The sequence below is a fragment of the Dendrobates tinctorius genome, unplaced genomic scaffold, assembly GCF_039654945.1.
Source record: "Dendrobates tinctorius isolate UK_male_01 unplaced genomic scaffold, ASM3965494v1 ptg000011l, whole genome shotgun sequence".
NCBI classification, from domain to species: domain Eukaryota; kingdom Metazoa; phylum Chordata; class Amphibia; order Anura; family Dendrobatidae; genus Dendrobates; species Dendrobates tinctorius.
The window spans coordinates 29,239,374-29,261,967 of NW_027361679.1; the positions used below are offsets into that span (position 1 = coordinate 29,239,374).

Consider the following 22,594-nt stretch of genomic DNA (forward strand, 5'->3'; position numbering starts at 1 on the left):
GGTGCGACTGAGAGCGGCACCTCCCACACCTGCTGTTCGCTTACAGAGAAGTTCCGCAGACCTCAATGGGGTTCTCCCCCTTCAAGCTCCTGTATGGCAGGCGAGCTCAGGGACCCCTAGGGTTGATAAGAGAATCTTGGGAAGATGAGCCCAACCCCACAGAAGTGTCCATCATGGATTATGTCATGCGCTTCCATGACAAGTTGCAGACCTTGACGCAGTTGGTGCATGAAATCATGACGCAGGCTCAGGCTGACCAGAAGCACTGGTATGACCAGAACGACCTACCAGGTGGGTCAAAAGGTGTGGGTGCTGGTCCCCATACCAACAGATAAGCTTCAGGCAGCCTGGGAAGGCCCATACTTCGTCCACCAACAGCTCAACCTGGTCACCTATGTGGTCACGCTTGACCATGCTCGGGGTAGGTGCAGGGCCTTTCACGTCAACATGCTAAAGGCTCACCACAACGTGAAACCTGCGTCCTACCAGTCTGCAACCTACCCGAGGATGGGGAGGAAGATCCCCTCCTAGACATGCTGGCCCATGCCAAGGCCAATGGGTCCATTGAGGACATGGAGGTAAGTGCCTCCTTAACCGTACCCCAGCGGTCGCAATTGTTGGACACCCTGGAACCCTTCTGGGCTGTGTTCACCAACCAACCTGGGAGGACAGAGTTAGTGGTTCATGAGGTGGACACCGGGAATCATGCCCCACTACAGCGAACACCTTATCGGATCTCTGAGGATGTGCAACAAGTCATGCACCAAGAGATCAGTGAGATGTTACAGCTGGGAGTGGTTCGACGGTCAAAAAGCGCATGGGCATCGCCTGAAGTTCTTGTGCCTAAAAAATGATTGGACCACCCGGTTATGCGTGGACTACAGGGGGCTCAACGCCATCACAACCTCTGATGAACACCCGATGCCACGCATCGAGGATCTGCATGAGTGGTTGGCGAAAGCAAAATACATATCCATCATGAATTTGAGTCGGGGATACTGGCAGATTCCCCTGAGCCCTGAGGTGCAGGAGAAATCCGCCTTTATCACCCCCTTTGGACTGTACGAGTCCACAGTAATGCCCTTCAGCATGAAAAATGCCCCTGCCACTTTCCAGCGGATGGTCAACCACCTGCTCCGGGGACTGGAGGAGTACGAGGTGGCGTACCTGGATGACATTGCCATCTTCAGTTGCCAGCTATATTAGTCTGTCTTCATGCTCTAAAAATGAGCACGTGCCTTTAAGATAATTGCTACTGAATTGGGTTGACTTTGAACCCCTCTATTAAGTTTATAACTTAATCAGAGAAACTCTGGAGCTGGTGGCAGCAAAGTGTGATCTGGGCCCTGGGTACTGCTGAGAGTGACAGAAGGGATTTTATAAGCTAATTGGATGGCTGCTGCCAGAGCATTTTATAGTTCCCTCATTGCAGCGTGCTGGGTAGCCAGACCTCATTGAAGCAGCCGGTGACCAATTATCCCAGGTGTAGTTCCCCAACTGACCTGAGGGTAAGGGGGGCACCGGAGAGCTGCGAGTTCCAAAATGGAACTGAAAAGTTTTGTGAAGCATCGTGGGCAGTGGTGGGACAACCAAAATAACCCCCCTGCAATAAATTGTTAGGGCAAGACTAGCTTGCTGTTTTTTTATCACATGGTACCAGCGGTGGGATAACTAAGATAAGCCCCCCTGTGCCTGTGATAGCCGTGTGTCGGCAGTGAGTTGCATCCCTCCATCCGTGACATACCGGTGTCAGCGGCGGGTCTGTGACATACATGAACCCCATTGACTTCAATGGGAGGCAAAACCAAACACATGGACAACACCTTCGGGGGGCAAAAATAGCTAAAATTAGGGGAAGACACAAGGAAAGGTGGCATCAAGTGACCCATCAATTGCACTATAAGTAAATAATTAAAAAAAAAATGATGTGGGTTCCCCTAAGTTTTGATAACCAGCCATGCAAAACTTATAGCTGTGGGCTGCAATTCTCAGCTGTCAGCGTTAGCAAGGCTGGTTATCTAGAATAGAGGGGTCCCCACGCTGCATTTTTAATTATATTTGACAGCCAGTATAAATACAGCTTGGAGAGTCCCCTTATACATGATTAAACCTTTAATGGTTCACTGTAAAAATATTGCAAACCCGGACATAAACATATAAAACCAAAACACACAAATAAAGTGCTCGTGCTACACTAGTACTCATTTAAAAAATGGTTTGGTCTCATCCATCCATAGATTCTATTAGTAGCCAGGTCCCAAGGACAGGAGCATTTGAATGTATATAAAGGGGGTTCCTCTCACTCCCTGTCATGCCCCTGCATGATTCCCTTCTTCACAAGGACAGTACCTAAATGTAATCTGCTACTGGCATCCCACCATGCATGTATGAATAGTTATCTTCGCAACACGTTTCTTCCCCAATAAGGGGGATTCATCAGGGGAACAGTAATTAATTAGTGGGTATAGAAAGACCCTGCAGTGGCAAGAATTCGGTATACTAAGCGTGGTCAGCTGTAAAATCACCCATATTGGGGGAGTGGTATCAATGAGCCTGTCTCAATGGCTCTTATAAATAGGGAAACATGCTTCACTCTGCTCACAGCATCTGACATCACATCCTCTTTAATTATTTAACATGACGAATGGATGCCTGGAAGTACCTCCCAATATGTCTCCTTGTATGGCTGCTTTGCTGTGCGTTCAACCCCTTGGAACGCACAGCACCTGGAAGTGACCGCGCCATCTTGATAACATTACTTCTGGGTCACGGCACAGACTCCCATCTGACCTACGGGGGCAGGTTTTCACATCCTCCCAGCACCATCACTCCACAGCTCGCCCTAGGGATGCACAATGTTCGGAAGCGACCGCGCTTCAAGAAAGAAGTTGGGAAAATGGGGTTATGAGGGAATAGGGCATGATGTGATTATTGCTATCCATCCATATCCCATATTCCTCATAAAAACACCCAAAATTAAGTTGTTCATTCAGACCCCAAGGGTGACAGGTGTCAAGCCTTAATATCCACCTTGCCTGTAGAATCATTTTATCAAAATCACCACCCCTGATTGGCGGTTTCACTAGATCAATGCCCATAAATCTCATTACCCCCATATTACCTCCATGGAATACATTGACATGTTTAGCCAATGGAGTGCCCCTCTTATTCCGAATGTCCCCCAGATGTTCCCCACCCCCCTTCTCAATTCCCTGATTGTTTTACCAATATATATGACACCACATTCACAAATCGCTCTTCCCTCCCTATCTTGGCATTCCCCCAATACTTAGCAGATTTTATCTTTGAAGTCATGTAAATCCCTGAGGTATTGTTTATGCCTTCTTTCAATCAAATTGTTTTTGAATTTTTCAATGGAGTTTTGTAACTGTGTTTCTTTTACACTAAAAAGACTCAGTTTTAATTTTTTTTGCAATCTCAATTTGTTCCTTCAATTTTTCATTAAGTTTTTCAAGATTAGAATTTTCTTCATTTACCAATATTTGCATAAATCTTTTTTGGGAAAAAGAAGCTACTTGTAGCTTCCTGAGTTTTATGCAAATATTGGTAAATGAAGAAAAATCTATTCTTGAAAAACTTAATGAAAAATTGAAGGAACAAGTTGAGATTACAAAAAAATTTAAAACTGAGATGGATTTTAATGTAAAAGAAACAGTTACAAAACTCCACTGAAAAATTCCAATACAACTTGAAGGAAAGAAAGCATAAACAATACCTCAGGGATCTACAAGACTTTAAAGACAATAAAATCTACCAAGTATTCGGGGAACACCAAGATAGAGGGGGGAAAAAAATGAATCTCTCGTCGACAGAAATTGAGGTCTCGGATACGGAAATGTGACCATCTACCTCAAGAGGACGACAGGGGTAGGAGTAGAGGTTACCCCAGGAGTGGCAGGTACCATTCATCTGTGTCCAGACCAGGTGTTTTACATCGGGCATACCCATTGTGGAATCACAATAAGTTCAACAGAGACTGAATTGTCAGATTATTAACATGTCAGAGAGGCAAATAAGTGATAGAGAAATGTCAATCTTAAGTAAAGGAATGTTATTTATACCAACAACAGACTTTAATACCTTTGATATGGTCAAGGACCTGAATTTGTTCATTAGAAAACTGAGATGGCACAAGCTCTTCAAGCAGCAGGATAGGAAGACCTATGTGGATTTTGATGTCCCCCAATATGTTACAGAATGTCTGGTAATTGGCAGACTTAGATGATATAGCAGAGACATCTATGGGACAGGGCCCATTTACTAATCTAAAAAAAACCAGTTCTAAGATGTCAACAGTAGGTGGGGTTGTTTCAGCCACTGATATATTCCTTGATTTAACTGCTGAAGAGATTAAGAAACAACAGGGTCAAGTTTGTCAGAGACATAATCTTACCAAAGAGGAAGTGGCTGCTCTTTGTTATCTTGAAAATGATAAGTCAATTATTTTGAAACCTTTATATAAAGTGGGAAATGTGGTAATGATGAGCATTGAAGTATCTAAAAATATGTGTTTATCTCCATTGAATGACAAGACTACGTATGTTCGGGTCCGTACTAATCCACATCTAATTGTATATTGGTTCTGAAAGAGATTCTTGAGAAAGCAAAAATAGACAAATTGATTGATGAAAATGAATTCTCGTTTCTCCTCCCTTGGCACCTGGTCATGGCTACCTTCTATGCATTACCAAAGGTGCACAATGGTCTAAACCCCCTCAGAGGGAGGCCTATCATGTCCGGCATAGGAAGTGTAGGCCAGAATGTGGGCACATATATTGACAGCATTCTAAGACCATTTATTAGTTCACTCCCATCATACATCAGTGACACTATGGACCTCCTTCGAAGATTGGAGGGGATCTCAATAGATCCAGGGGTTCTTTTGGCTACCATAGATGTGGAAACCCTCTACTCATTGATACCACATCATTGGGGTATAACTGGGGTAAAACACTTCCTTGCTACTAGAGGATGCCAATATGTAGCCCAAAATGAATTAGTGATGACCCTCCTCGACTTTGTTTTGAAAAACAATTTTTTCTCTTTTGATGGTAAAATCCTTCACCAGCTCAGGTGCACCGCTATGGGCAATTCCTGAATGCCCAGCTATGCCAACTTGTTCCTGGGCTGGTGGGAGGATACCATTGTTATCACAGAGACCCATCAGGATTATACTGTAAACATCGATTTGTGGGTAAGATTCATCGACAATGTTTTTATCATATGGAAAGGTACTAAAGAAGCCTTCCAAAGATTTGCGTCAACATTAAATAACAATGATATTGGGTTAAAATTTACCTACGAGATTGAAGAAAACAAATTACCATTTTTGGATGTCATGATTACAAAGTCAAGGAGGGGTATAGTTTGGAAACTAACATCTATCGTAAATCAACTTACACTAATTCTTTATTAAGGTGGGAGAGTCATCACTCCTATTCACAGAAAAAAGGTATACCGAAAGGGCAAAACCTGAGGTTAAGACGTAACTGTTCAAACTTTAAAGTCAAAGCAGATGACCTAAGACAGAGATTCCTTGAAAGGGGCTACCCTGACAGGGTGCTGAGGGAGGCTAATAAGCAGGTGAGGATGACGTTACTTACGCCATGTGGAAAAAACAAGCTGATAAGTAGACAAAATTTTTGCTTTTGATAATGGGGCACCAATGATGATAAAAATCTTAAAGAAACGTTGAAACATTCTAAGAATGGACAGTGACATCAGGGACTTGGTAGGGAAAGTACCACAAATTACATGCAGGAGATGTAAGACTTTGGGGGATCGGCTGGTACACAGCCACTTTAATACACCACAAAAGGAATGATGGCTCCCTAGAAATCCAAAGGGGTTTTTTTAAATGTGGAGACTGTGTGGTATGTGATTCCATTCAGATTGGAAAGGAATTTTATAATGAAAATACAGGGGATCAAACCTTCAAAATCAATGATTTCATCATCTGTAAGAGTAAAGGGGTCATATATTGAGTGATTTGTAAATGTGGCATTATGTATATTGGTAAAACCATCAGGGAGTTGAGAAGGAGGGTGGTGGGGGAACATCTGGGGACATTTGGAATAAGAGGGACACTTCATTGGCTAAACATGTCAATGTACTCCATGGAGGTAACTGGGGCTAATGAGATTTATGGGCATTGATCTAGTGAAACTGCCAATCAGGGGTGGTGATTTTGATAAAATTATTCTACAGAGGGAGGCAAGGTGGATATTTAGGCTTGAAACCTGTCACCCACAGGGTCTGAATGAACAAATTAATTTTGGAAGTTTTTTATGAGGAATATTGGATATGGATGGATAGTAGTAACAATAACATCATGCCCTATTCCCTCAGAACCCCCTTTTCCCAACTTCACTCTTCCCTCCCCCCTCCCTCCCCTTAGCTCACAGTTTTCATCAGAGCATATCTAACCCCCTTTTCCCCCCCTTCCCTGGCAAACGTGGAATTTTATATTGAGGAAGGAATTATTTTGATTCTGATACCAGTGGAGGAATCATGGGGTATACGGTGTTCTATGGTTTCAGACTGGGGTTATACATTGTCCAAAAAGAATCTTACTCTGGGGTCTATGAATGGAGGGCTTCCAATAAAAACAGATCTGACTGGTGGTTTATATGACCTACAAAAAATAAGGGGCTGTGGCAAAAAAACATTCCCCCATAGATGATTTCCTGATTAGAAAAGACACCACTAGGTTAAAACTAAGGGGGCTAGTCTATAGGGAATTATTGTGTGTGAACTCTGGATTGTTTATTGTAAGCACCCTTGTAGTGTGGCTAGGTGAAATAAGTTTACTTAATAGGGGTAGTATTACATTTTATTAAAAATAATTTACTGTTTTTGGTCTGCCAATAAGAGGGATAATGAGACAAGAGATCAAGTATATATTAATAATCTTCAGTAAAATGGATTGAACCTGAGGTGCATTCATAATACTAGCAAGTACATATGGGGGAGGTTCCCTATAAGAGCAGGAATTACTTTGTTGCAGCGTTTTCCCAATTAGAATGGTTAAAAGAGTCATATCTCCATGACAACAGAGGCGCCGATGAGATATGGTGATCAATGACGTCATGGCGATGTAGAGCGCCTGCCCACAGAGGTAAGTTGATGTGTTTCATTGTAACCCAGAGGCTACGTTGCCAGAGCAGTGTGGTCGCTTCTGAATGTTGTGCGTTCCTTGAGCCGCAGAGTGATGGCACCGGGAGGATGTGAAAACCAGCCCTGTAGGTCGGATGGGAGTCTGTGCCGTGACCCAGAAGTGACGTTATCAAGATGGCTTGGTTACTTCCGGGTGCTATGCATTTCAAGGGGTGCAACACACAGCAAAGTAGCCATACAAGGAGACATATTGGGAGGTACATCCAGGCATCCATTCGTCATGATAAATAATTAAAAGAGGATGTGATGTCAGACACTGTGAGCAGAGTGAGGCTGCATGTGCCTCTATTAAGAAGAGCCATTGAGACAGGTTTATTGATACCACTCCCCCAACATGGGTGATGTTACAGTTGACCACGCTTAGTATAACGGACTATTGCCCCTGCAAGGTCTTTCTATACCCACTAATTTTCTATTGCTGTCCCCCTGATCAATCCCCCTTATTGGGGAAGAAACGTGTTGGGAAGATAACTATTCTTACATACATGGCAGGATACCAGTAGCAAATTACATTTGGGTATTGTCCTTGTCAGGACGGGAGTCATGCAGGGGCACGACATGGAGTAAGAGGAACCTCCCCTTTATATACATTCAAATGCTCCTGTCCTTGGGACCTGGCTACTAATAGAATCTACGGATGGGTGAGACCAAACCATTTTTTAAATGAGCACTAGTATAGCACGAGCACTTTATTTGTGTGTTTTGGTTTTATCTGTTTATGTTCAGGGATGCAATATTTTTACAGTGAACCATTAAAGGTTACGTTTTAATCAGGTATAAGGGGACTCTCCAAGTGGATTTCTGACAAGCCCTGAGAGTAATAGAAACACTATAGCTGTATTTATACTTTCATTTATTTGTATCTGTTATGGCTGACTTTCTGTTGGCAGGCCCAGACACAGAATCTTGGTTAACGGTGGCCAAGATATTTTTTCTGAAAAGGTGTTTCCACAAAAAAAAGTATACACCGACATATACTACAACCTTTAAAGAATTGAACAAAGTTTATAAAGAACAGATAGTTTCATGGTGGGAATTACAAAGTTTAGAGAATTATATCAAGAATGGATGTTTTTGGTTGTCATTATGATTTAAAAAGAGAAAACACAGTAGTTTGATAATAAATGGCTTCACCCAACCACTAACCATGAGCGGAGAAAAAGTTTTGGTGTTATCATTCATATTCTCTGAAAAATGGCCAAGAAAGCAACAATTCTGCCGGGGTATGTAAACTTTTGAGCACAACTGTACTTAACTATAATGCTGGGTTCACATACGAAAAATTCTAACCTCTAAGCATTACATCTGTGAGGGTTTATATCTTCATACCCCAAAATGGTACTCAAACATACTCCTTGAGGTATCCATTTACTGTAATTTATAGAACTCTGACTTGTTTCTTGATCGTTTACCACGCTGCTTTTTACCACACAAAAAAAAAGATACAGATGGAAATGGGGTTAAACAGTTATTTATTTCAGTATTTGTCTTATTTGAATAAATAGATGTGTAGACATGCTAGAATATTTTTTTTCTAGATATGAAGATGTAATTCCCCTTCCAACTAAAGGCTTAAGGGGGTTTTACACGTAGCGATATCGCTATAACGTCACCGATTTTGTGACGTTATAGCGATATTGCTAGCGATATCGCTATGTGTGATACTTACCAGCGACCGCCTCCCCCGCTGTCCATCGCTGATCGAGCGAGAATGTCCGGCTCCATTTCTCGTCGGGCGCTTCCTGCTGGGACTTCCTGCTGGCGCTGACGAGCGACGCATGGAGGCGGGCGGGAGGATGTCAGGATTGCTGTGTGTGAAAGGTGAGTATCGTGCGCTGCGTCGCTGCATCGCTGTGAGATCTTCAGGTGTGAAGGCTCACTAGTGATCATTTAGCGATGCACCAGCGATCCTGACCGGGTCGGATCGTTGGTCGGATCGCTGGTGCATCGCTAAATGTAAAGGGGCCTTTAACTGTGATCATTTTCCAAAGAAAACAAGGCTTTTAGCATAATACTACTGAGTGTCAGTACACAGGTGACAGTACACAGCAGACCTAACATACCATAACACACAGATGTAGCATTTTGTAGCATGGCACCCATGGCACAATGCAGCAAAAAATAAAAAAATTCATACAGAATCCAAGCTCAACAGATATATTGTCACATTGAATGGCTTATGAGGTGCTTGCAACATCAATGTATTTGCATCATGGTATAAGAATACTGCATCTGTAGATCATGGTATGACACACAAATAATCTCACTTGATACATTTGGCAATATTATGACATTTGCATAGTTACAAACATAACTTAATAAACTAGGTGGCATCGCCACAGCATCAGAGTGTATAATAATAAGTTCTGAACTTATATACACATGCATATAAATCACCAGCAAAAGGAATATTACTGCCACAACTTATTTTTTTGCACATCTTTAAATATACTTCTAAATTGCATTTCTTTCTCAATGTTATTACCATGCCTTAGTTCTGCAGTTACACACCGTTACCTGGATTGCAAAAGTGCCACAAATCTGATTACATTAAAACAGTAAAAGTTTTGCTAGATGAAAAATAAAAAAAATGATGTTTCTGCTTTTCTCAACTGTTGATCAAGACCAACAATTGTCACAAGTATGTAAAGTTTTCCTATCAGCAATCTTTGTTGAAGAGAACCTGTCCCCATGAAAAGGCCGTCTAATTTGCAAGCAGGAACAGCTGATTAGACTGATATAGTATAGTAAGAAAAGATTCAGGATAACCTGTGTATTAATCATTTAAACATCTTTTCTTTCTGGGATTTTTAGTCCAGTGGGCGGTCCTATCACTCTGCATTCAGGGGTGGCTGTCAGTCACTGATAGGACCACCTACTGGACTGATTGGATTGTATTTTCATGATGGCACGTTCCCTTTAAGCCATTTCTAAACATTTACAATGAAGAAATGGTTATGAGATCAATCTTAACTTACTACACGAAACGACTGTATCATAAAATATTGCAACACGGCTAGGTCATGACAAATGATTAAATTACCCTTTTCCTTCACAGCAATAATAAATATGTTTACTATAAGCACAAAATAATGAATATTCAGGTCTACACCGCCAAGCTAATAGTAAGATGTGCCAATACAGAGTAAAGAATGCCTGATTAATGAGAGTGCATCAAACACTGAAAAGCCTTCAGTAGCACGTTCCTGCTGACCTGTATAATGTTTGTGAGTTCTACCCAAAGGTACTGTCACACTTAGCGATGCATCAGCGATCCCGACCAGCAATATGACGTGGTCAGGATCGCTGGTGCATCGCTAAGTGGTCGCTAGTGAGCTGCCACACAGACAGATCTCACCAGCGACATCGCTGGGGACGGGGGTCGCTACTTACCTGTCAGACGCGGCGATCCTGCGTCCTCCCACCCGGCTCCACGCGTCGCTCGTCTCTCCACAGAAAGCCCAGCAGGAAGCTGACGACGAGAAACGGCCCAGGACGTTCTCGCGCGATCAGCGATAACCAGCGGGGGAGCGGTCGGTGGTAAGTATCAGACACAGCAATATCGCTAGCAATATCGCTATAACGTCACAAAACCAGTGATGTTATAGCGATATTGCTAGCAATATCGCTTAGTGTGACAGGCCCTTAAGACTCCTTTACTCTAACACCAGATGGAATAATTGGCTGGGCAGTGACAACCATTATAAATATCCCAAAATTTAAAGGAGAACCTCAACAGGAAACAGTTTAGCCTTGTGTTCGATCCCCATTTCCAGTATGCAGAAAGAAAAGTAAATATCAAGTGGAAATCTCAATGTGTGACCATGTAGTCGCATCAGCCTTTGCTAGGAAAGCGCCAGACATATTGGTCTCCTTTCAAAGCCCAACCGAATAATCATGTACAAATCTAAAGGACTATACATATAGAGTATTTAACCTTTTTCCCCTCTCCAACAAGTCACTCTAATCACTGTTCAGTAGGCAGAGATTTCCAGCTCGTTTTCAGAGATGAGTTTGTTTTGTGTCTAAAAACAATGACTACAAAGTCAATGAGATAAAAATTGATCTATATTGACCCAGCAAATATGTTGCATAATTAAGAATGGAAATTCACATAGGATTCATTGTCTCTACTGTCTTTGTCTGTCTTCCTTCTGGAAAACTAATTTTCATACAAAGGTAGAAGCAACCTCTTAGCTTTCGGGATTATAAAGCAAAGCTATTTTGCATACTTTTTTTTATACCAGCTCCTTCTAAACTTGTAAGAATTTCTACTGTTGCTCAATAGTTTGAGGATTTGTTAGCACGTCCCTTTAGTTCTACAGGGCTATAACTTGGGTGGGTATCATCACACCTGAATATTTGGTGGCCTAATTAAAAATGTAAAATCTTTGGTAAACCTTAAGTAAAATCTATCCAGTTTTCCTACTTCCAGTAGGCACATAAGGCAAGAAATACGAGTAACGGGAGGAGGAATTGCTTCTTTAGGACTCCATCTAGGGTGATTTCTAGCTGATCTTTTTTGGGAGATGGCTTGAACTGTTGAGTACTGTGCCGTGCTAATAGTAACATAATTCTCATCAACATAATACATGTTGAAATGGCAGAAAATTATTTCAACATGGAGTTTAAGTATTTATATAGCACAGCTATATTAATTAATGAACACTAATGCTATATAAAATATCTTCTGCATACAGTACCATCAAATCTAAGCAGAATATTAATATTATTCCCTAAAAGAGGTGTACTAGTAAGTTCTAATACATTCACCAAACTGTTCCTTAAAGTACCAAACGTGAGCTTAGAAGAAAGTAATATGACTGCAAAGAGGCAGTAAAGTCTTAGGGCCCCGTCACACATAGTGATCTCGCTAGCGAGATCGCTCCTGAGTCACAAGTTTTGTGACACAACAGCGATCTCACCAGCGAGATCGCTGTGTGCGACAGCGATCAGCGACCGCCCCCCCTGCCGGTATCGGTGATCGCTGCAAGAAACCTCTGGACAGTTTTTTCGTCGCTGATCTCCCGCTGGCCAGCACGCATCGCTGCGTGTGACAGGTGGGAGACCAGCGATCAGCTGGTAACTAACGTACACATTGGGTATCCAAGGGACGTGCGTCCCTTGGATACCCGATGTGTACGTTAGTTACCAGCGAGTTACAGGTGCCGCCACCTCATGCTGGGGACCAGGAGCCCGTGGAGTATGTACCTGCCGCCGCACGCTGGGGACCAGGAGGCAGCAGGACGCCACCAGGAGAGGCCGGGGATGCAGGCGCGCCCTCTGCTGTTGGAGGACTGGAACAGCAGGCACACTTGTCCGCTAATCCCGGGCTCGCTCCTCACCTCGGCATCGGCGTGCTGATCGCTGGTGAAGCTGTCTGTGTGACAGCTCACCAGCGATCACATAGTGACTTACCAGCGATCCTGAAACATTGATATCGTTGTCGGGATCACTGGTAAGTCACTATGTGTGACTCCAGCTTTAGCCATGACTATACTATGCCATTCAGAGGTCATGTTCTACCCACCATGACTGCGCCAAAGTAGTACATGCTTTGATCTTAGCACCCATATTATGCTCTTTATGGACTGTTTAGTAGCTGCAATTGTATTAAACAGGATTACTCTAATTTTACAGTGTAACACTGATATCTATAGCATGTACATGGAACATTTCAGCTTAATGTAGGTAAATGGGATCACATTGTAACCCTTAAGGTACTGCAACCTTGTCAAGCCGGTGAAAAAATCCAACTGCTTCTGAATTTTTCCCCATAATCATGAGTGATCATAGTTGCCGTGGTACCCTGGGGTCATTTGATTAACTCAGGGTACAGTGGCCTATTAGATCCTGCTATAAGCAGGGTCTAACAGGCGAAGGTTCTGAATTTTTGCAATTTTTTTTATCATGGTTCTGTGTCCACTGCCAAAATCACCATGTAGCCCGAGCCTGAATATTACCTAAAGATAGTAAAGAAATACCCACCAATATTGATAAATCCCATCCAATGGCGTATCCTGCAATATTGACATTCCTGTCTTAAAGTATTCTAACGTCCACCGGAATATAGCATAGAATTTTTCATTTCCCAGGCTCTTACATTAGTAGAATATTTATTATATCGCAATTTTTAGAAAACTGGAATAATTGCTGATATAAAAGGCACTCAAGGCTGACTATTGTCTAAGCAGAAATTACTGGGTCAGGCATTGTGCTACTGCCTGGTTTTCACATGTGTTGTGCGTTTCTTGTGTACTTTAAAACAAGCATAAACCTTAGTTAAGAACGATTCATTTCTCTGTCGCTGTTTTCTGTGTTCAGTTGGTAAATCATATTGATTTTTTCAGCAAGTCCTGTGTCAGGCTTAAAATGACTTGCAGCCATGTGAAAAATAAAGCTGCCGTTAGAAACCAGCTGCCTATTTTATTTGCAGGGGGTACCATGAAAATTTGTTCTGTAGTTTATAATTTACTAAAGTTGTCAACCAAAATTTTTTTTAAGCTAAATAAGGTTGGTGAAATTTGATTTGCAGGATCCGTGGGCCACGCCGGTCATCTGTGTCCTCTGGACAGGAGTTCTAAGATTTGCCGCTAACGTGGCAGTATCCACAGCTCTTCCTTTGATTAGTCAGCCTGGTATTGTGACACTGGTTTCACATCTCAATGATGATGTCACACCAGACCAGCTAGTCAACAGAAGACAGGAGATGCCGCCAAGTAAGAGGCGATTCTTCGGGGACACTGATAACTGACGTGGACGATGGATGGGGTTGTGCTAATTGATTCGTACTAACTCTCGTTAACACCTTTGAAATTGTGAAATCAGCCGCCATGTGATGCCTTCTGCTCAGTGGGATTGTTATTGACACTGGGAAGTCAGGTGCCACATGGAAATTTCCAAGATATGAGTGTGTTATAAATCTAAGCCTTAGAACAAACGTCAATAAAAAGACAGTATCGCATACAATTCTCCATCGTTCTCCTGGTAACGTTCCTAGTGTCACCCAGTGACCAGTGTCGCGCCATGTCATAAAAGTTGTGTTAAGTTAAAAGCAACATGTTGCGCATGTGTGTAACATTACTATGGAAACAAAGAGCTGCAAAAAAGCCAAATGTGAACACAGATACAAATATAAATGTAATTTTCTCCATATACCACATTCTGTTAGTTGCTCCTTGGCAACAATGCTACAAACTGAATTATTTCTCTCAATAACAGTGTTTACTGACAATGTGACAGTTTCTCTTCTGTTGCCGAGGAACAATTGTGGAATAAGTGACAGAATTGGAAATACCATGAGCAAAAAATATCTGTGAGAATGAACCAATCATTTCATTATATTGGCTTCTGTTATATTGTTAGGGAGGCTCAAATTCTGCCTGAAAATAAACAGGAGGGGAAAGAAGCTCCATCCTATTTATCTGAAGCCATCAGAATAGATGATAAAGGTGTAAATATAGTTTACTACATTGGAGTGATGTGTGTATCCGCTCTACCTGATAGATAATATATAGATGATAGATAGCTATGTAGATAGATACATACACAGATATGGGATAGATGGATAGATAGATAGATAGATAGATAGATAGATAGATAGATATGAGATAGATAGATAGATAGATAGATAGATAGATAGATAGATAGATAGATGGATATGGGATTCAGTGTTTCTCAACTCCAGTCCTCAAGACCCACCAACAGGTCATGTTTTCAGGATTTCCTTGGTATTGCACAGGTGATGGAATTAATGCTTGAGCAGGTGTTGAAATCACCTGTGCAATACTAAGGATATCCTGAAAACTTTACCTGTTGGTGGGTCTTGAGGACTGGAGTTGAGAAACACTGGGATAGATGGATAGATAGATAGATAGATAGATAGATAGATAGATTTATAGATACAGTACATGAAGATAGACAGATAGACAGACAGACAGACAGACAGATAGATAGATAGATACAGTAGATAGATACAGTAGATAGATAGATAGATAGAAAGATAAATAGATAGATATGGAATAGCTAGATACAGTAAATGGAAGATAGACACAGATAGATAGATAGATAGATAGATAGATAGATAGATAGATAGATAGATAGATAGATATGAGATAGATAGATATGGGACAGATAGATAGATAGATAGATATGGGATAGATAGAAAGGTAGATAGATAGATAGATAGAAAGATAAATAGATAGATATGGGATAGATAGATAGATAGATAGATAGATACAGTAGATGGAAGATAGACAGATAAATAGATTTTAGATAGATAGAGTATATGGAAGGGTGAGTCAATAAAAATTACTAAAAGACTTGAATTTATTTACATTTTCCAAAAGTGGGATAGATATAATGATTTGATACTTGTCACCCTAAGTGATGCCACCATATAATTATAATTGTTTAGGGGTCATGACAAACATTCCATATACAGTATATGGATGTTCAGCTTGTTAGATCTCTGTAACTAAGGCTTTGAAACCTTTGCAAAGAAACTTCTCCGACGTTTATCTATCAGCCCCTTCCAATTCCTGAGGCCATTGCCATTCATAGTGTGTGCTGGGCACTGTGCCAGGCAGGGACAATGTGACCCCACACATTGTAGCAGCACGATTTGCCATCAGTGCCTGTAGCTGTTTCCTGTGGGAATTCCTTATAGTAATCCAGGACACAATGTTCCGTCCCTGGTGCTGTGAGAAGCCCATCTGCTGCCCCCCACACTGCGTGTCCATCTTCAGAGGACTTCTTCTCCCACCCCACATCTGCACCAAAGCTTGGCGTGAACCTCAAGGACAACACAAGGAAGTTCTAAGCATGAACCTGAGCCATGGAAGAACTAAGCTCAAAATCTTCTCTATTCGTGTGAAGCAGGAAACTGATGGTAATTACAGGCTGACAGTCAGTAGAAATGGCTACTTGCCTCATGCACTTTTCTTAGCCCAGATGATCAGTGTCTGGAGCTTGACTTTCCCAGTATCTTCCCAGCTGTGCCTGCACTTACCTGTAGTGAGGGCTCTGTGCTCAGCAGATGGGCTTCTTCTCCAGCAGCGGGGATATGTCTCCTGCAATAGATGGAATCGAGTCTCCTGGGGAGAAACCTCTGGGAGCTCCTTCTTCTGCTCCTCAGCTCCAGGCTGCAGAGGGAGCTTCTCCAGCACCGCAGCCAGCTGCTCCACAAGCTGCACATCACCACGTTTTCTCCTCCCGTCTTTTTGTTGCTGGTAGTGGAGATTGTGATGATGAAACACTCACGTCATAGATTTGTGAAAGGGCTGCATGGATGGTGGGTGTGATTGTCCCTGCACCTCCCTTTTCCATAGTGGGATGCTGAGAGCTCCAGCATCCTGGGAGGAGAGGAGGTGACAGCTCCCACTTGTCACAGCTTCCAGGCTGATTGTTTAGATCACAGAATGACTGGTAAGTAATAGTTAATAACAGAGGATAGATTAACTCCGATAATGACATGATAGAGCAAGAATAGGAGAGACATGCGGAGCAGTTACATCACTGGTCCAGGCACCTGGATGTCACCTGCACTTTGTATTCCGTCTACAGTGAATCATCCTGTGTGCTCTCCTTAGTATTCCCTCCTTGTAGCCAAACAATGATCACTCCAAGTACATCGAAACAAGGATATAATCATCCAGGGAATGGAACATGGAAATAATTATTATGGCAATCAGGGACGTAAGGGGTTAAAATAAAACTGAATGCTCATTTTATATATATATATATATATATATATATATATACACACACACCTACAGTGGGGAAGAAGTATTTAGTCAGCCACTAATTGTTCAAGTTCTTACACTTAAAAAGATGAGAGAGTCCTGTAATTGACATCCTAGGTAGACCACAACTATGAGAGTCAAAATGAGAAAACAAATCCAGAAAATCACCTTGTCTAATTTTGCAAGATTTATTTTGTAAATAATAGTGGAAAATAAGTATTTGGTCACCTAAAAACATGCAAGATTTATGGCTCCGACAGACCTGTAACTTCTTCTTTAAGAGGCTCCTCTGTCCTCCGCTCATTAATTAACCGGTACCTTATAGATTTTTGCAAATTTATTTGAATGGAATTAAATTGTACTTGAGTTTAAAAAAAAAATCCAGATTGTCTAGAATGCAAGCATTTTTTGTATTTCGCTCCCAAAAGTGTATTGTAAGGTGGTTTGCTGCCTGACATTTTTTTGACTGTTAAGAACAAAAGGTTACAAAAAATGAGAAAAAAAACAAAACAAATATCTCACTGCTCATGTCTCCAGCCACCTCCACTGTTCCCTGTCCCCTGTCCTGCTCTCAGCTCCTGTAAGAAGGAGTAAGAAGGCTGTAAGAAAAGTTGCCAAGGACTGTACGGACAGCGGCGGAGGTGATCAGTGAGCATTAGTAGTTTTGCTTTTTTACATTTATCATGCCCTAGACTCTCTGCAGATTGGGGAGCATAATGACAGACATTCAGTGTGCAGATAACAAATTCTCAGAAACGTGTACTCTGAACAATCTGCTCTATTTGGCAAATTTGAACCTACTTCCACTGATCTCTAGTACCATATATCATTATGCAGGTCATACAAGTGAATACAGTACTGATTAGATACAGTCACAAGCTTACAGTGACATTCAGTGACTTCTGACAGCCAGTATTCCTGCCTGCAGAAATTGCTTTCCATACATCATCTGCTCCTCACATTAGAAAATACTAGTGCCATACAGTGTATGCCTTAAAATATTGGCATCTCACCCAATGCCACTAAAATCTTTGCATTGCATATTGTACCCCTTTTATATAATGACGACACCTGGCACATGGCACCTTCTGACCATAATGGTATCCCACATGACACTGCCTTGATATAAAGGTGTCCCAGACTGGACCCCTCAAAAATGACACACACTGTGCCCATCTGATTATAACGTTGTTTATCACTGAGCACTTTCAATATAATGCCGTCTACAATGTGTCCCTTAATAAATTATTCTGTCCACAATGTGCCCCTTAATATACAGTGGGTATGGAAAGTATTCAGACCCCTTTAAATTTTTCACTCTTTGTTTCATTGCAGCCATTTGGTAAATTCAAAAAAGTTCATTTTTTCTCATTAATGTACACTCTGCACCCCATCTTGACTGAAAAAAACAGAAATGAACAAATTTTTGCAAATGTATTAAAAAATAAAAACTGAAATATCACATGGTCATAAGTATTCAGAACCTTTGCCCTGTATTGAGTAGAAGCACCCTTTTGAGCTAGTGCAGCCATGAGTTTTCTTGGGAATGATGCAACAAGTTTTTCACACCCGGATTTGGGGATCCTCTGCCATTCTTCCTTGCAGATCCTTTCCAGTTCCATCAGGTTGGATGGTGAACATTGGTGGACAGCCATTTTCAGGTCTCTCCAGAGATGCTCAATTGGGTTTAGGTCAGGGATCTGGCTGGGCCAGTCAAGAATGGTCACAGTTGTTCTGTAGCCACTCCTTTGTTATTTTAGCTGTCTGCTTATGGTCATTGTCTTGTTGGAAGGTGAACCTTTGGCCAAGTCTGAGGTCCAGGGCACTCTGGAAGAGGTTTTCATTCAGAATATCTCTTTACTTGGCCACATTCATGTTTCCTTCAATTGCACCCTCATAGCATGATGCTGCCACCACCATGTTTCACTGTTGGGATTGTGTTGGGCAGGTGATGAGCAGTGCCTGGTTTTCTGCACACATACCACTTAGAATTATCACCAAAAAGTTCTATCTTCATCTCATCAGACCAGAGAAACTTATTTCTCATAGTCTGGGAGTCCTTCCTGTGTTTTTTTTAGCAAACTCTATGCAGTCTTTCATATGTCTTGCACTGAGGAGAAGCTTCTGTAGGGGCACTCTGCCATAAAGGCCCAACTGGTGGAGGGCTGCAGTGATAGTTGGCTTTGTGGAACTTTCTCCCATCTCCCTATTACATCTGGGTAGCTCAGCCACAGTGATCTTGGGGTTCTTCTTTACGTCTCTCACCAAGGCTCTTCTTACATGATAGCTCAGTTTGGCTGGATGGCCAGGTCTAGGAAGACTTCTGGTGGTCCCAAACTTCTTCCATTTAAGGATTATGGAGGCCACTGTGCTCTTAGGAACCTTGAGTACTGCAGAAATTCTTTTTAACCTTGGCCAGATCTGTGCCTTGCCACAATTCTGTCTCTGAGCTCCTTGGCCAGTTCCTTTTGACCTCATGATTCTCATTTGGTCTGACATGCACCGTGAGTTGTGAGGTCTTATATAGACAGGTGTGTTCCTTTACAAATCAAGTCCTATCAGTTTAATTAAACACAGCTGGAAATCGACAGCATGTGACTTAAATATGTGTGTGTGAGCAAAGGGTCTGAATACTTATCATCATGTGATATTTCAGTTTTTCTTTTTTAATAAATTTGCAAAAATTTCTACATTGCTGGTTTTTTTCAGTCAAGATGGGGTGCAGAATGTACATTAATGTGAAGAAAAAAGTAGCTTTTTTGAATTTACCAAATGTCTGCAGTGAAACAAAGAGTGAAAAATTTAAAGGGGTCTGAAAACTTTCTGTACCCACTGTACAATGTGGTCCCATACTGTGCCCATTTAACACATGGTGTCGTACAATGTGACTTATAGATGTCTTGATATTCTATGCTGTGTCCTCTGAAATTTGTGTTCAACCATAATGTATCCCTCAATATGTCCTTTCCAAATAAGATAATAGGGCTATAATTTGAATGAAGCAACAAATATGTTATATAAAGCTAAACTAATTACAATTCTGTGCAGCCCTCTTCTCTCAAAGGAAAGCTTTCAATATGTCATCATAACTCATTTCTTAATGCTGTTCCCAAAGGAAAGATTTCCATTTGTCATATCTGAGATTTTTCTACTTCAGTACTGGAAAAGGCAGCCCCTTATGCTGAGCATTACTTACAATGGACCTTTGTTTATTGTCCTGTACTATGAAATCCTTACGTGAGGCGTCAGGGGTCAGTCCAGCTATAGCTCCTGCTTGATGCTACCCTGCTTCATTTTCACATCCAGAACAAGACTCAATGATTTGAAAGTATTGAAATCACACATCTTGTCACATGGACAGAAAAAAGGAACATCACAGTGCTCTGGGCAATTTGTGCAAAACTCATCGGCTAAACAGTAGCACTGAGAGAGAGAGAAAAGACAAAACAAGTGTAATGTCTGCAAACCCAGCTGATATTCTATCTTCCCAGTACTGCAGTTTGACTGATCAGCAAAATCAAAGATAAATGACTGAATCTTTTCCTGATAATTTGCTATTTTTTTATACTGTGACTTAACTTTCCCATTTTCTCAAAGTATTGTAGTGCAGCGGTAGCACACTTATGCAGTGAGCAGGCAGTGACCCAACAAAGTTCCAACCCAAAAGTCTCTTTAATGCGATACTTCACGACATTAAATGTCCAATTCACACACTAGCGCATATAATCTGATAGTATTAGTGTCCGTTTCACCGCACTACATACTACACAGCATCCTTTCATTTACAATCAGTAAACACGCTAGACTTCCCTTTGACCAGTAGCCATGGGTGACTGCACCGCCATGTCAATGTCTCTTATTCACAGCTTTTATGCAATACACGATATCCTCTCATATCGCAGCCAGGAACCATATCCTCCTGTTTGCAGGCACTAAACATGCCAGTCCTCCGTTGACCTTTTGCCTTTTTGCCATGGGCGTCTACACTGCTGTGTACACTGTGGTGCCAGACCTTTCAGCTGCCTTGGCTGTTCGGCTCTGCTTGCCTGTGTTGCTTCACACACAGCTAGTGCTCTGCAGGGCCTCCTGCTCTGCACTGCCACCAAACACCAGACTCAGACTGACATTACACCTGACACACCCAAACCCTTTCCTGCAGGGCTTTTAGCAAAGAAACCTGTGACCTTCAGCCAAATGGAAAACCCAGGCTTGGAATGAAATGAACTGCACGACTACCATCCTGCAGTCTGTTTCACAACACAACATCCCAGAGCATGTTTCCCTACATCTGCCTTTGACACTAGCATGTCCAAGACTACACTTATTTTTATTATTGCTAGTCTGCATTGCAGTCACCGCCATGCCCGTTAATGCCATGCACTCCTATGGCCTTCGTATGCTTCCATGCACATCCTGGGGAGAACACACAGTGACCCCTACCTGTGACATCGGTCACTGCTTCACCATTGCAGTCACAGCTACACCTGCAACTGCAATGCCCCCTCATGACCTTAGTACGCCGTCATGCACATCCTGGGGAGAACAGCGACCCTTACCTGTGACACCGGTCACTGCCTCACAGTGTGTTAAGAAATACACAAATTTCCCATGAAACACCTGCAATACAATATCATATCAAGTGGTCAATCATACCATTGGTGTAGTCAACCAAATTGGCTCTATTTTTAAAGAAAGTCTATTATATACTTTACTACCCTAATACAGAATCATCATTTTGTATGATAATGTGAGATAGCATCTCTTTTTCCTACATTAGATGTATACCATTCATTTAGCATATGCACCCTCACAGAGGCCAAATGGGTTATTCGGCCCACTGTAATCTTTAAGGGGATCCTGTGATGTCCCCAAACTCTATTAACATGCAGGTATGGGGTTAATCTGCAGGTTAATAATGTTCTAAAGCTGCACAGCCACCACACTGAAAGCTTTGCTACCAGGAGGGAATTAACTTTATTTCTATTGGCAGCTTTTGCCTTTCAGTTATAGGGATGAGAAAGTGTCGCTTTAGACACAGCTCAGAATACACCTACTGTTTGTCACGGACCCCTAACACAGACTTCACCAGGAAGTCCATTTTAATGTCCAGGTTCAACAACCTGAAGAAAACATGGTGAGAAGTACTGGCGGCTCTGATCAGAGGTATGATTAATTCCTCCCATCAGAGAGCTGCAGTTCCCACGCTGTCAGATGATAGAGTGAGTCCCCAGCTTTGACCGGAAGTAAAACATTTCACTGGCATCTGCTGATCGGACTACTACTATAATCAGCCTATACCTGATGCCGCTAATAACACTCAGCGCTGGTGGCAGCTAATGGGAGTATTCATCAGGGGCACCTGTGCTCTAAATAAATAATTAAAAAGAAAAACAATGTGCTAACCAGCCAGGCAAACCTGACAATAGAGGGGTCCCAATGCCATTTTTTAAAATGATTTAAATCAATAATTTTAAAAAAACGGCATGAGGTCCCCCCCATTTTTGACAACCAGCTAAGCTAAAGCAGACAGCTGGGGGCTGGTATTCTTAGCCTGGTAAGGTGGTAAGGGGCCATGGAAATTTCCCTAAGCCTAAAAATAGCAGCCTGCAGCTGCCCAGAAAAGGAGCATCTATTAGCCTGGCTTTTCTCAATTA

At 42.0% G+C, this 22,594-nt stretch overlaps 1 protein-coding gene across 1 annotated transcript in view; it reads right to left on the reverse strand.

The window, feature by feature from the left end:
* NPFFR2 (neuropeptide FF receptor 2) overlaps positions 1–16,628 on the reverse strand; it is a 311,043-nt gene extending 294,415 nt beyond the window's left edge. Inside the window, exon 1 of the mRNA XM_073590523.1 lies at positions 16,208–16,628. The gene's annotated coding sequence lies outside the window, so the exon portion shown is untranslated. The remainder of the gene's footprint in view (positions 1–16,207) is intronic.
* Positions 16,629–22,594: the final 5,966 nt, after the last annotated feature.